This window comes from Parasteatoda tepidariorum, chromosome 5 (assembly GCF_982258835.1).
Source record: "Parasteatoda tepidariorum strain Cologne lab strain chromosome 5, Ptep-v5.0, whole genome shotgun sequence".
Taxonomy (NCBI): domain Eukaryota; kingdom Metazoa; phylum Arthropoda; class Arachnida; order Araneae; family Theridiidae; genus Parasteatoda; species Parasteatoda tepidariorum.
In genome coordinates, this window is record NC_141759.1 from 51,201,287 (window position 1) to 51,216,856 (window position 15,570).

The following is a 15,570-nucleotide window of genomic DNA, read 5'->3' on the forward strand; positions in this document are numbered from 1 at the left end:
CCGAGAAAAATTAAGGCAGAATGTGCTTTTCTTGATTTTCAGTGGCGCCATCTATGGCCAAGAATTCGACTTATGCCACACCATACGTCGCACCCGTTTATAGGGCGGACCCATTCATTCATCCACAGATCTTAATTTTGAACTGAATCGGAGAACCATCGATCTTCAATCCAGTATCCCCAGAGGTATTGATTTGTTATGGGAACATGGAGGACTTTTGCGACTCGACAGATTTAACGTGCATCAGTCACTTTACTACACGGGAGTTAAAGGCCGGGATAGCCTGGTAGGTAGGGCGCTGGGCCCATGTCCGAGAGCTCGTGGGTTCGAACCACGCAGACGGAAATAACTGACCGAAGTGTAGAAAAGTGACTGATGCGCGTTAAATTTGTTGAGTCGCAAAAGTTCTCCATGTTCCAATAACAAATCAATACCTCTGGGGGTACTGGATTGGAGATCGATCGTTCAGGTCAAAATTACGATCTGTGGATGAATGAATGGATGTATGAATAAGTCCGCCCTATAAACGGGTCCGATGTATGGTGTGGCAGAAGTCGAATTCTTGGCCATAGATGGCGCCATTGAAAAACAAGAAGAGCACACTCTGCCTTAAATTTGCTCGGTTTCACAAATCAGGCTTGCCCGTGTGGCAAGTGACATTAGAAACAACAACAACAGCAGAATTCGGCCGGCGGTGTTCGAACCCATGAACTCTAAAAGCAAATTTTATAATATTTTATACATAATTTCAACAAAATCGGAATAAATAATTCTCAAGAAATATACATCGAGTGCTAAATAACATAATATTGAGTAATAGAATTAATCTTATGAGTTAAAAAAAAGAAGCTTATTTCAAAAATATATTATATAAGGCATTTTTGGTTAGAAATATTTCTTTGAAACTTTTCTGTCTGTGGAATATTTTTGTTCGTTCCCAAAATCTTTCATATCCGGAAGTAGGTAAACAAATAATTCCATCGCTTGTGAACATGTATGCATTTTTCCACCGGGATTATCTGACCGACCGAAGTAGTATATTTCTTCCTGAGATAAAGTTGCAAATAAATAAAAATTCGATCAGATTTTGTTTACAGGATGTTTTTTTGTTTGTTTGTTTGTTTGTTTGCAGAAGAATGTTATTGCATTCTTTCATAGCAGTTCATCTTTTCCTATTACCCTTTCTAAGATAGCTTATATTTGAGAATATATCTGTGATTTGAAGCAAAAGCAATCATTGCCAATTTCACTGGAAAATAATGTAGTTGATTAAACTTTTTAATTTGTATTAAAATAAAAGTCTTAAAAAAATAAAGGTCTAGTTTTTATTAATATTTATTAAAAATATTTTTAACATGTATTAAAAAAATACATGAAAAATAAAAGTCGAACTATCCTTAAGTTGATGTCATATAAGGAAAACTTCTGAATGTAGATTTTGCAGCTTACAATATACAAAATCTTATATGTTCTTAGTAAATCTAGAAATATTCCAGTAAAATATTAATTACGTACTAATACATTTATCATTTACATTTGACTTATTTTAGCTAATGCAAGTTACTTAATTTCATTATTCATTAAAAATTATGTATGGCATTATATATGTTACCGGCAAAGTTTGAAATCCGGCATTCTATAGAATGCCTAGGCATTGTATATAATGCCTAAAACTAGCTGGCAATGTATGAAACGATTTATATTTCACACATTTCCTAGGCATTCTATGGAATGCCAAATGAGAAACAGGCAAAGTATAAAATCTTCTGTGGCCATTTTAGTAAAGGTGATGAAATGGATATTTTGTGCAATATTTGTTTCTAAACTGAAAATAATTGTGACATAAATGTGAATTTTTTATGTAAGCATTTTGTTTCCCATAATAAGAAAGACTTAAATTATGTTTTGCACAACTTTCATTTTTCTTTGCGCATTTTGAATTTTTTTTTTTTTAATGGCACTCTCATTATTTTTTGGAATAACATTTTTATTTTTGAGAAATGAACATTATTTACATAATAATCTGATCGCCATGTTTTTTTTCATACTTTGCTTAAATAACATTTGTCATTCTATAGAATGCCTAGGTATTTCCTACAATGCCTAGGGAAAGTATGTAATACTTCTCATATTTCATACCTTGCCTAAAAACATCCGGCATTATATGCAGTACCTAGGCATTCTAAACAATGCTGGCCTTTCATACTTTACCGTTAACCTATGCAATGTCAAGTTTCCCACTTTGCCAGTAATCTATTCATTGTATTGCTTGCTATGATAACCAGGAATATTTATGTTCAACAAAATAAATAATCTAAAAACAATATTCATAGAAAACATTACCGAACAATATCTTCAAAATGATTACGGTGTTCATCAGAAAAAACCTTATCAGTTGAAAATTGTTACCGTAAAAAACACCTATTGTTAAACGAAATATTGTAAACATTATATCCATATTATAGTAGTGAGATATAAGAAAAACAGTTCTTTCTTAAGGGATCATTTTTTCAAACCGAGCAAAAAATAAGAAAGAAAGAAAGCAGGTATCCTAACTGCTTTTCAGAGGAAAGATGAAACCAATTTACATGAACGAGAAAAGCTTTCTTCTTCTTTTTTGCCCTTCGAAAAGAAGAGCAGACGAGAGAAATTGTTGCCATTATCATAGTAGATTCTGAAGAAAAATAATCGCTTGGGTGATGTATATTTTTTCTTCTGTGAACGAAGATGTATATCGTTTGCGCATAAAAATTCGGATTTTGAAATACAGTTTAAAGTATGTCAAAATTTTAAAGCCATTACTTTTGAATATAATGTAAGCTATAGTAGAAAATGAATCTTTTTGTAATAGCTGGAATGTAAGATGTTACTTTTTTTAGAAAACTAAACGTAATGCAATAATTGTGTTTTCTAATCTTAAAAAGTTTCCAACAAAAGCATCTGATTTTAAAATTCAATTATTTAGGCACAATTGGGAAAAAAGTAATACCATGAAATGTATGCTGGTAGTGATATCTTAAACACTATATTTTTACTTCATTATCAGCGTAGAACAGTCAAACCATTTTTGAGTTCATGATTATCAATTTTCAATCCCGAAGACTTATAAATTTGAGCCTAATTCAAAAGACAAGGGAATTCTTGGATCAAGCATTGGCACTAACAAGAGAATGAAACTAACTCGCACCAGCGATACATGAGAGATGAATCACGAAAACCTCCCGCGGTTAACCTGAGGGATACTAACCCATGACCCGCCTACCATTGAGCATTTTATGTCATCACTGATGCTTGTACGAGCCGACAGCAGAATTTCTATCTACCATCCATAACTGAGATTAGAACCTCGGACACCTCATTGGGAGACTGGTGATCCATCCACTGAGACGGTGTTTCATGCTGTATTTCATTACCATAAAGTATTGATCATCATCATCATAGTTGGCCAGACAGTCCAATGTGAGCCAATGACTTCCTCTGAAGATTTCTCCATGACGACTTCCGATTTATCTTCGTTCTCCAATTCTTTTCATTAATTGCAAGAAAATCAGACTCCACTGTGTCAGCCCATCTCAACCGCGGCCTTCCCCGCTTTCTCGTTCCAGTGGGTCTAAAAAAGAAGTATCTTTTTTACTGTATTGTCATCACTCATTCGAATCACGTGGGCCATCCATTTCATTCTATTTATTTTTATGTATTCAATAATATCAAGTTGTTTATAAATCTTGTACAGTTCAAAGTTATATCTCCTTCTCCAGTTATTGCTTTAATTTACATCACCAAGTATACTCCGCAAAATCTTTCTCTCAAATATTGATAATACAATTTTCCTACAGTTTTGTCATTGTCCAAGCTTCAGAAGTGTATGTCAAGACTGGCCGGACAAGAGTTTTGTAGATTAAGAACTTTGTTTCTCTTGAAAGAAACCTAGTTTTAATAAATCTTCTCAGCCCATAGGCAGCCCTATATGCCAGATAGAGTCAGTTTCTTATTTCTGTTGTCAATGGTAATAATTGATCCTAAGTAAGTAAAACTTCTTACTGTAAGAAGTATTGATAATATCTATTAAAAATTCTGCATCAAAGGGATAATTTCAAACAGTTCAGATAATTGTTATTTTATACGTGAACTTGTTCAAGTAAAAAATTAATAAAAAAATGAACAATAGTATATTTAAGGAAATATTTTAATTCATAATAAACAATATGCTTTGTTCTTTCTCAGTCAAAGCTCTTCAGTAAAAATTTTCAAATTAATTTCTTGCAATATCATAAAATCTTTGATATTCTTCCAGATAGGTAATAATTCTTTCTTCAAAAGAAAGATGAATGAATTTCCTCCTAACCTTAAGGAAAAGCAAGAATTTGTTTAAGAAAGTTTGCCTTACAGAATCCTGCTGTACACCATTACAATTCCTTAATCTTCTACCTTTTACACTTTCTTTGGGGTGCAAGCATTGTCTGTCTCTTGAAATGTTACTAAGTTTCAAGGCAAAGTTAAGCCTCCCAGGGATTAACTCCTATTGGGCAGAGAATTGATGTTAAGACCCTAAAATTCTTTGAGCGAAAATAGAAAATTCCCTTGGAAACTGTGGTTATTGTGCTCTTAAAGATTCCTCGCTTTATTCATCATTTAAACTCATTTCTCTTGCGAGTTTCCTAAGTTTGGAATTAAAATACTAACAAAAGGATACTAAGATATGCCTTATTTTAGTCATTTAACACTTCATTAAAGTTTTTTCTTTGTAGAGATAGTGAAATCATAGCAATTGGTGGATTTCCGTTCTTGACACTTCAGTAAGAACATTGTTCAGATTAAATATTGTAGAATTGAAGATTATAATAGTTATTTTCGATAAATTTTACAATTGAAAATTTTACCATTTAGTAATTATGGACCGAGTAATCTAGAGAATTGAACATATTAGATTGTAAATAGTATCATTTGTTCGTAAAACTATTAGTTTAAATTATTTAAATGAAATTATTATCATGAATTGTTGTTTTTGCTACATTTCTAATTTTTTTGCCATTACCCAGTCAAAACTTCCAAGTTAATTTCTTCCACAATATCATCTTATATATTATGTGAATATTTATGATATAGAAAAATATATATATATTTTTTCAGATTTATTCATCATTTAAACTTATTTCTCTTGCGAGTTTCCTAAGTTTGGAATTAAAATAATAACAAAAGGATCCTAAGATATGCCCTTTTTTGTCATTTAACACTTCATTAGAGTTTTTTCTTTAAAGAATTTGTGAAACCATAACAATTGGTGAATTTCCGTTTTTGACGTTTTAGTAAGAACATTGCCCAGATTGAACGTTGTGGAAATCAAAATTATAATAGTTATTTTTGACACATTTTACAATGAAAATTTTACCATCATCCTTTCATGAAAATATCATCATTTTCATGAAAATTTTACCGAAACAGTTTCTTTGCAAAACGGAATGTAAGGAACATTTTTTCTAGTTTTTTTTCCTCATGTGTGGATAAATTGTGAAATAGTTTCAAAAACAAACTCATAACATTTTTGATAGATAAATAAACAGCATTTAGTTGAAAACATACAAAATATGATTAATATAATTTCACGAAATAACAATAATTAAAAATTTTGGGCCCATGTCCAAGAAATCGTAAGTTCAATTCAGCCGACCGAAGATTCCTCGTGTAGTAAATGGTGACTGGTAAACGTTAAAATTGTCGTGTCGCAAAGTCCTCCATTTCCCCATAGCAAATTTTACCTCTAAGGGTACTGGATTGGAGATGTATCTTTTTCTGCTTCAGGTCAAAATTACGATTTGTGGATGAATGAATGGATGTATGAATGGGTCCACCCTATAAATGGGATGGGTATGACGTATGAGGATGGTAGAAGTCAAATTTTTGACCATAGATTGCGCCAATGGCAAACAAGAACAATCGGAACCCCAATATCTTAAAGCCCTGCGACAATAACTACAACTTCACAAATTAGTCTCCGTGAGTATCGCTCATTTTGTTGCAAACTGGTAACGGTGGAAAATTGGTAGTTCGTTTATAGTGGACTCAAATGTCCTTATCTGGGAAATTGGTAGTTCGTTTATAGTAGACTCAAATGTTCTTATCTGGGAAATTGGTAGTTCGCTTATAATGAACTCAAATGTCCTTATCTGGGAAATTGGTAGTTCGTTTATAGTGGACTCAAATGTTCTTATCTGGAAAATTGGTAGTTCGCTTATAGTGGACTCAAATGTTCTTATCTGGGAAATTGGTAGTTCGTTTATAGTGGACTCACCTTATCTGGGAAATTGGTTGTTCGTTTATAGTGGACTCAAATGTCCTTATCTGGGAAATTGGTAATTCGTTTATAGTGAACTCAAATGTCCTTATCTGGGAAATTGGTTGTTCGTTTATAGTGGACTCAAATGTCCTTATCTGGGAAATTGGTAGTTCGTTTATAGTGGACTCAAATGGCCTTATCTGGGAAATTGGTAGTTCGTTTATAGAGGACTCAAATGTCCTTATCTGGGAAATTGGTAATTCGTTTATAGTGGACTCAAATGTTCTTATCTGGGAAATTGTTAATTCGCTTATAGTGGACTCAAATGTCCTTATCTGGGAAATTGGTAGTTCGTTTATAGTGGACTCAAATGTCCTTATCTGGGAAATTGGTAGTTCGTTTATAGTGAACTCAAATGTCCTTTTTACAGTCAGTCAAATAAATGTATACAAAAATTGCGATAAGTTCAAAAGTGTATATTTATGACTTTTGATTAAAAAGAAAGGAATACACATTATAAAAGAGCATTTAAAATTAAGCATTTCACAGAAATGAATAATGCGAGCCGTTTTAAACAGTGGTGGAAGAGGGAGCGTTGCGCAAACTTTCCAACTTTTAAGTGCAACTTTACTCGAAAATGAATGAAGTAAAAAAGAAAGAAAAATCTAAAGAATTCTAAAAATGGCTGAAATCGATTAAATAAGTGTCTAAAACTCGTTATAGGGAGACATTCACTGCATTAGACATTCAGACATTCACAATTATATGGAGAATAGTTTGAATGTTTTGATTTCGCTGTAAGGAAACATTGTAGTTGAAAAACTCAATGCATAGAGTCAGTTACTAAGTAAGAAATTAAATTATGTAATATTGCGCCATCTTTTTTAGTGAACTAAAAAACGGAGTTCATTATAGTTTTTAATGTAAACATTTCTTTTTAAATATATTACTCTACCAAAATGGAGGGAAAACAACATTTATTCTTACAGTATATTACCCTACTTTTGCTTACATTAATCATTTGCTGCTTTCGAAAATTATTCGCTAAAACTAATTTTCATAATTTTATATTTAATAGAGTTCATAGTTTCAGTTAACCCATCTCGGGGTTAAATGTCAAAATTTTCCTTAAACATCATTCATGAAATATATTTTGACAGTTCGTAACGAACGGGAAATGAAATCCCTTAATTTCTTTCAAAATTTATGTCACATTCCAAACAAAAAACAATTTTTTTTATGTTTTTCATCGATTTAATTTGAATGTATAAGTTAATATTTTCAGAAACTTTACGAACTCTTTAAAAAAATTAATTTAATTCGTTCTTTATTCCCAAACGATACATCAAATAAAAAGAAAACGATAGGGGAAAAAAAACAGAAAAAATTTCTGAGAGCTGAAAGCTAACAAAAACAATCGAGTTTTCTTTTAATTGAGTTTTACAGTTTCCTAATGTCCTTTTCCCTCAACTGTCTTATTTCCCTCATTTCCTCCCCCCCCCTTAAATTCTTTATCGGGAAAATGAACTTTTTATCGGCTACACGATTAAAACAGAAAAAGCTGTTAGAAAACATGCAAACATTTAGCAGGTCGAAGAAAAAAAAAGCCACCAAATTTTTGTTTTATTTCATTCATTTCATGAAAACGATAACGAAAAAACCAGCACCCAATCAATCATAGTTGGCGGGCTTGACTCGATTTTCTTTCCTTTTTTCGCCTATAAATATGCACCTATACTGCAACATGTCTTCAATGATAATAGGTGACTATGGAACGTGCTCTGTTTATCAAAGAACGAAAAGGGTGGAGGGGTGTTGGAAAGGTAAATCAAACATGAAAACGTTATAAGCGTTAGACCAACTGAAGGCTTCTATTTCCCTGACGTTCAAGACCGTGATTGTACCAGCATCAAAATCACGATTTTTTTTTCTTCTTTACTTACCGCTTATTTTTTTTATTCTTTTAGTTTTGGATTCAAAAACACAGGGGGGTGGGATGTAGGGGGTGAGATAATATAAAAAAAAGCGTTGAAGATTGCTCGATTACAGGAAGAAGTTGTGAGAGGGGTAACCTATGATTTGAGGTGGCAATAAACTTATTTTTTTGCCCAAGGGCAACATATTTTATCAGTGTTAAGAAATACAAGACGCCATTGCTTTAATTCCTAAAAAAAATGAGTACAGCACAATGGAACTAAAAGTCAATGCATCTATTAATTTATGTTCGTCAAATATATCTCCAAATTAATCTTCAATTAATTCATTTATGAATGTATCTGAGCCGTACGTTTCCAGCTCTAACGAAGTCTCAAATTAATCTTCAACTAAGCAACGTATTAACAAATGTATCTCCAAATTAATCTTCAATTAATCCATTTATGAATGTATCTGAGCCATACGTTTCCAGCTCTAACGAATTCTCAAATTAATCTTCAATTAAACAACGTATTAACAAATATATCTCCAAATTAATCTTCAATTAATTCATTTATGAATACATCTGAGCCGTACGTATCCAGCTCTAACGAAGTCTCAAATTAATCTTCAATTAAACAACTTATTAACAAATGTATCTCCAAATTAATCTTCAATTAATCCATTTATGAATGTATCTGAGCCATACGTTTCCAGCTCTAACGAATTCTCAAATTAATCTTCAATTAAACAACTTATTAACAAATGTATCTCCAAATTAATCTTCAATTAATCATTTATGAATGTATCGTTTCCAGCTCTAACGAAGTCTTAAGTTAATATTCAACTAAACAACTTATTAACATATTTTAGTCAAACGTTTCAAGCTCACGTTGATCACCAAATTAATCTTGAATTGTACGACATTTATTATTTGAACACATTAAACATTTGATCCAAATACGTATTTTGGTTCAATGTTTCTAATTCAAATGAATCTGAAATTATACCTCAATAAAACTAGTTATCAACTTTTTGCATTAAACATCTCTAGATCAAATTAATTCTCAAATTAATCTCCAACCATATATTAATGTATTAATATATTAAACCATATATTAATGTATTAATGTAATTAAATCATGTATTTATGTCAAATGCTTGTAGATCAAATGTATCAAGAAATTAATTTTCATTTAAACCAGTTATTACCGTGTCTGCGTCAAATGTTTTGAGCTAAAATAAATCTCCGCATTAATCTTCAATTGGGAACTTGCATTTCAAGAAGAAGATCACAGATACCCACACATGTGAACTATGACGTAAGCTCTAGCTGATCGCTTAAAAGCAAAATGGCGTGTTGAAGTTGAGATAAGTTTCTCCGCATAAGTTAGAATGTTAATTAACGTGAAGCTAACTAAATACAGCTCTATATCGTACATGGAATTTGTTGAAATATAAATCTTTCTCATCTGTGTCTAATACTTAACTTAGATTTATTATTTGTTTATGTATTTCATTGTAACCATGATATGTTTTCGTTTTGTGCTCCTGGCAACTTCGATGCATAATTAGTTTGTTTATGTTCTACATGACTTTTTGCCTGTCTTTGTGTTAATTAAGGAATATATGGTAAAAGAATTGAAATCTTTGTGAAGGAATTGAAATCTTAGTGGAAGAATTAAAATCTTTGTGAAAGAATGGAAATTTTTGTGAAAGAACTTTGTTAAAGAATAAAATCTTTGTGAAAGAATTGAAATATTTGTGAAAGAATGGAAATATTTGTGAAAGAATTGAAACATTTGCGAAAGAATATTGAATGTGTCACTTAAGAGAATTGATACTTAACATGCATGGCTTACTCGAAATAGAATGGATAGAACAGTTGCTAACGGAAACAAATGACACGTTTCAACAACCAATCAGGATCGAGATGCAGGCATCACATTAAACCATGTAAATATTGTTTGAGCGAACCTACAAAAAAAAGTTTGCGATTTCTATCATCAACTTTCGATTAATTCTTTTTTTAATTTTGTTTTTGTGCTATGCGCATCGTCAATATTTATGCAAATTTAACTAAAACTCATTATGTATACATTGTAAAGAAATGAAAATAGTATTTATTAAATGTATTAATTCATCAAGGTTTTGTCCGCAACAAGTCTACCATAGTTATTTATAAAGTGTCTGTACTTAAGCCATAGAGGAGTATCCATAAATCAGTTATAAGAAAACGTCTAGTAGACATCGATATTTAGTCCATGACGTCTAATAGATAATGTGGACGAATTCTGGACGTCTACTGGATTAATTGTGTTGTATGGGCAGTTATTTATTTATCTGCGGCAATGCATGCAGCTCAGATGTATTTACAAATTAATCTTCAATTAAGCTTGTTATTAAGGTGTCTGCTTTAAATATCTCTTTGCGGAAAATTAGTATCAAAATTAATCTACGATATCGTCTTCTTTAAACTCTACGCTTGCTAAAATCAGTTTGAAATCCACAGGCATTGATGTATTTATTAGTAACAGTGCTGGAAAATTATATTGCTCTACCTATCCGGGATAAGAAAGAATTCCGATGTGCCATATATTTTTAATACTTATCCATTATATTTTAATATTATCCATGTATCTGTAATCATAATACCGTACCATAATCAGAAATACAGTAAAATACCAATTAAGCTCACCTCAAATTTTGACGAAAATTGCCAAGATGTCGTCTCGGACAAAAAATGGGATACGAAAAAAAAAATCAATTACAATGTGATAAGATTGAAGTATACTTGAATTCAATTTAGAATATGTAAAGTATGCCTTTTTTAGCCCCGTAGCACTGTTGGCCACAAGACCATGATCTTCGGCCAAAAGTCAAAAATTAAATTTTCAACTAAAATATGTGTAGGCAGTTTTAATCTAGTCCAAATTAAGTTTTCATAATCATTCCAATCATTATAATTCAATTTTTGGACCGACGAGAGTACAATGTAATGAAAAATATGTTAAAAAAATTTTTTTAAACGGAACTTTTAAATTTTTATTTCAGAAATATATAAAGAAATTTCACCTTACTGTTGCATTTTTATCAGAGTAATGAGTCTGAAATTATAGTACAATTTTTCAATTTGTCGGATTAGTTAATACTCTTGACAAACTTATAGTTTATATCTTATCATTTGACATTTTACAATGTTTGAATAACTTTCGAAACTTAGTTCCAAAAAGTTCCGAGGGGTAATTAGCTAAACTTTTAATTTGTTGTCTTCTTCGATGTTTCTTCTTTCGAAAAAGCCTGCCCCATTTTGCCCGTATTGCAAAGGTGGGCTAAATGTACCAAAAAACAAAAATTATGATTTTTTCATGTTTTCGCGTTATTTTGTAATATTACTTCGGAAACATAATTTGTTTTTCATTTTTAATATAAAATTACGAAAATTATTGTATTTTTAATGCTATATTTAATTATTTAAACGCACTATATTATTTTTTTCATTTTTGCTCGCCATATTTCAGCCGCCAGTTTGCTTTTTGGGGTATTTTTAGTGTATTTCAACATTTCAACTATGAATTCAATTTACCTGCACATAAAAAACCCTAAATAAAACCCTCCAAATTTTGAAGCAAAATTTATCGAAATACTAATTTTGGCCACGAAACCTTGGATGCTGGCCCACTGTGCGATATATATTTTTATATATTTTTATAAAATATTTTTGATTTATTCCTAAAATAAATTATTTGTTGTTTCCTAATCAGTAAGTATTTGCGTCATGCATTTGAACATCACACATAAAAAATATTTCCAGATGTTGATAAATAACTACTGACTAAATAGTTTAAGATAGAAGGAACAATTGACGTTAATGATTGTGAAGAAGCTCATTTATTTTACTTTCAACTTTGGGCTGTCGTTTGTAATTTCATTAATGCAGTGCGTTCCTTCTATCCAAGTATAGCCACCAAGTTTTGCCATAATTGTGTTAGAAAAATTAATAATTAATTAGGAGGAATATAGATTGATGATGTTCGCGGAGAGTAACCTTAGCTAGATATTATTTACCTTTAACTAAAAGAATATTTTATTTAATTACAATGTCTATAAATCTTTAAAAATCTAAATTTTCTGATATATTAAGAGTTCTGATGATTTAAAATTCTTTATTTAATATTTTCTGGAAAGAGTTTAATTAATAATTAATTAGAAGGAATATAGATTGATGCTGTTTAGGGAGAGAAACCTTAGCTAGATTTTATTTACCTTTAACTGAAAGAACATTTTATTTAATTACAATGTCTATAAATCTTTAAAAATCTAAATTTTCTGATATATTAAGAGTTCTGATGATTTAAAATTCTTTATTTAATATTTTCTTGAAAGAGTTTAATTAATAATTAATTAGAAGAAATATAGATTGATGCTGTTTACGGAGAGTAACCTTAGCTAGATTTTATTTACCTTCAACTGAAAGAACATTTTATTCAATTACGATCTATATAAAAGTTTAAAAATATTAATTTTCAGATATATTAAGAGTTCTGACGATTTAAAATTCTTTATTTATTATTTTCTTGAAAGAGTTTAATAATACCAGCTTACTAAAATATGCGTACAAAAAATAAATAGAAATAGAAAAGAAAATAATATTAAAAAAAATATTAAAGTCAATTCCTACTTAGATCAAGAAAGAAAAATTTATTTTAGTTACTTTTTACTAAATACTTAGTTACTTTTCATTTGAACTAGAATGGATAAATAATTACACTTAATGTAAATAAAAATATGTATATAAGTATGACTTTTCTGTGACTTCATGTAGGTCTTGGGCTAAGAGTACTACGGAATCCATATTGACCAAGTACCTCATCGAACTTGATGAATTTTATGAAGGATTCTCGCTAGTAGGCGTATTTCAACCTGAGTCATATAAACCAAAATTAATTAATTAAATTTAATTATTGAATTAATATTTGAAAAAACTGTATTAACATCAAGTGTCATCCACTACAAATTTTAAAAAAATGTATTTGAACTTAAGTGGATGAATAAAAAGTATTTTATTAACGATTAAAAATTTGAACAAGATATATCAATATATATAGGGAGAGCGTGAACTAATAGTAAGAATTGGAAAAAAAAATCACGAAAACTCCATAGACTGATCAAAACTCCATAGACTGATCGAAAGTTAAGTCATGCCATACATGGATGCGTCCAGATCGGAATAATGATTGATTTTCTGTCCCAGAGAAGCAACAGTTTTAATATTTGGCAAAGGAATCCAACGTTAGTTTCAAGTTTTGGGTACTTACAAATATAATTAATCAAATTGTACTTTAAGTATAAGGGTTGCCCGAATGAAAAGTGGACCCATGCGATTGAGTCAGAATGACTGCAGCTACAGCAGCGCTACCAAACAAGGATATTAAGAGGGGTAGGAGACACTCATTTGCATACGGCGTTCAACAAGGAAAGTTGTTCGTGTTAGAGGAAATTGATCGAAAGTAAAGTCATGCCATACATGGATGCGTCCAGATCGGAAGAACGATTGTTTTTCTTTCCCAGAGATGCAACAATATATAATGCTCCATACATACTGTTGCTTCTCTTTGTATATTGATCGAAAGTAAAGTCATGCCATACATGGATGCGTCCAGATCGGAATAACGATTGTTTTTCTTTTCCAGAGATGCAACAATATGTAATGCTCCATACATACTGTTGCTTCTTTTTGTATATTGATCGAAAGTAAAGTCATGCCATGCATGGATGCGTCCAGATCGGAATAACGATTGTTTTTCTTTTCCAGAGATGCAACAATATGTAATGCTCCATGCATACTGTTGCTTCTCTTGGTATATTGATCGAAAGTAGAGTCATGCCATGCATGGATGCGTCCTGATCGGAATAACGATTGATTTTCTGTCCCAGAGATGCAACAATATGTTACGCTCCAACGAAACTATGGAAAGCAATCAAAAACAAACGGCCAGACATTCTCATACAACAAGGGATCCTTCTCCATGACAAATCCAGCTCACTCGTGGAACCCAGAAGACCTTATGAAACTTCATTTGGGAAGTATTAAAGCACCCACCGTACAAGCGAGATTTGCCACCCTGTGACTTCGACATCTTTGGACCACTTAAGAGTGCATTACAGGACAGGTTTCCATTCGGACGACAAAGTGAAGGAAGGACGACAAAGTGATGGACTTATTCCAGAATCAACCACAATTTTTTAACAGAAAAAGCGTAGACCTGCTACCTTAACGATGGGACATGTGTCACACACTCATGGCAATTTTTTTTATTTCCAATTGCGGTATTCTTTTCATTCAGCTTGTTCCCCTTTAATTTGAACAACCCTCATAACTCACTGCTAAATTGTCAAAGAAAATGATCACATAAATGTCAAAGAAAATGATGACTTAGAATTTTCGCTGCATTTTATTAAAATTTTGTATACATTTTACAAAATTCTGCGAACTGTGAGTCTTAGAGAGTTTTTATGCTGATTTCATGAACAATTTGAAATATAGCTTGAAATAAATTTTATTGTAACATTTCTAACATTTAACATTTTTTTTTAGTCTCATATCCTAAAAAATATCCAACTTACCAAGCATCAACTTTCAATAAATAACAAAGTGTCTGTTAATGGACGAAAAAACTTATTAATGCAAACGATATTTTATTGTTTATCATGAAAACGATATTATAAAACTTTAAAATAAACCATTTCGAAACAAATAATCTAAATGAAAATTGCTTCAGACGATATTACTGTGACGAGAGCTAATTTTTTATTTTTGTATTTGTATGTACTATTTAATGTGGAATTCAAGACGGTCTTTCAGTTTCGCTCAAAAGAACTCATTTTCTTTTCTTGTTATTGTTCATTTACAATCAGTAGAAAGCAACTTTTTTTCTTACTCGTACTATGGTAAACCTAAAGCTCTACTATTGCACTTTCTATTATTACTTGAGAAAACTGGTATGTCTTTGGAAGATTTTTTTTCCTTTGAAGTTTATTTCAGTAAGAATAATTTCTTCTTCTTTCTCTTTTATGTCCTTATCTGCCTGAAAATGGGCAGGTTCACTTTTTTTAAATAAACTGTTTTCAAAATTTAGTTGCTTTCTTTAAACGAAAAGAGAAAAAAAAAAGCTTAAATACTTGGACGAAAAAGAACTCTTCTTAATTTCTTTATTTATTTCATAATAGCAATTTAAAATCAGGGGAATTAAATAATATAGATATGAGCTATAAATAAACAAAAGTGATTTTAAAGATTAACTTTTTTCAATGGTTAAAAACACATCGAATTCTTCAGAATAAAGCTTGTAATATATCCTTCAAATTTAATTAGCAGAATT

General features: G+C 31.0%; 1 long non-coding RNA gene across 1 annotated transcript in view; it reads left to right on the plus strand.

Annotated features, from left to right (window-relative positions):
* The window catches only part of LOC147809334 (uncharacterized), a 109,570-nt gene extending 95,000 nt beyond the window's left edge, over positions 1–14,570 (plus strand). The window contains exon 3 of the long non-coding RNA XR_015433710.1: positions 14,126–14,570. This is a non-coding gene — a long non-coding RNA (uncharacterized LOC147809334). The remainder of the gene's footprint in view (positions 1–14,125) is intronic.
* The last annotated feature ends 1,000 nt before the right edge of the window (positions 14,571–15,570 follow it).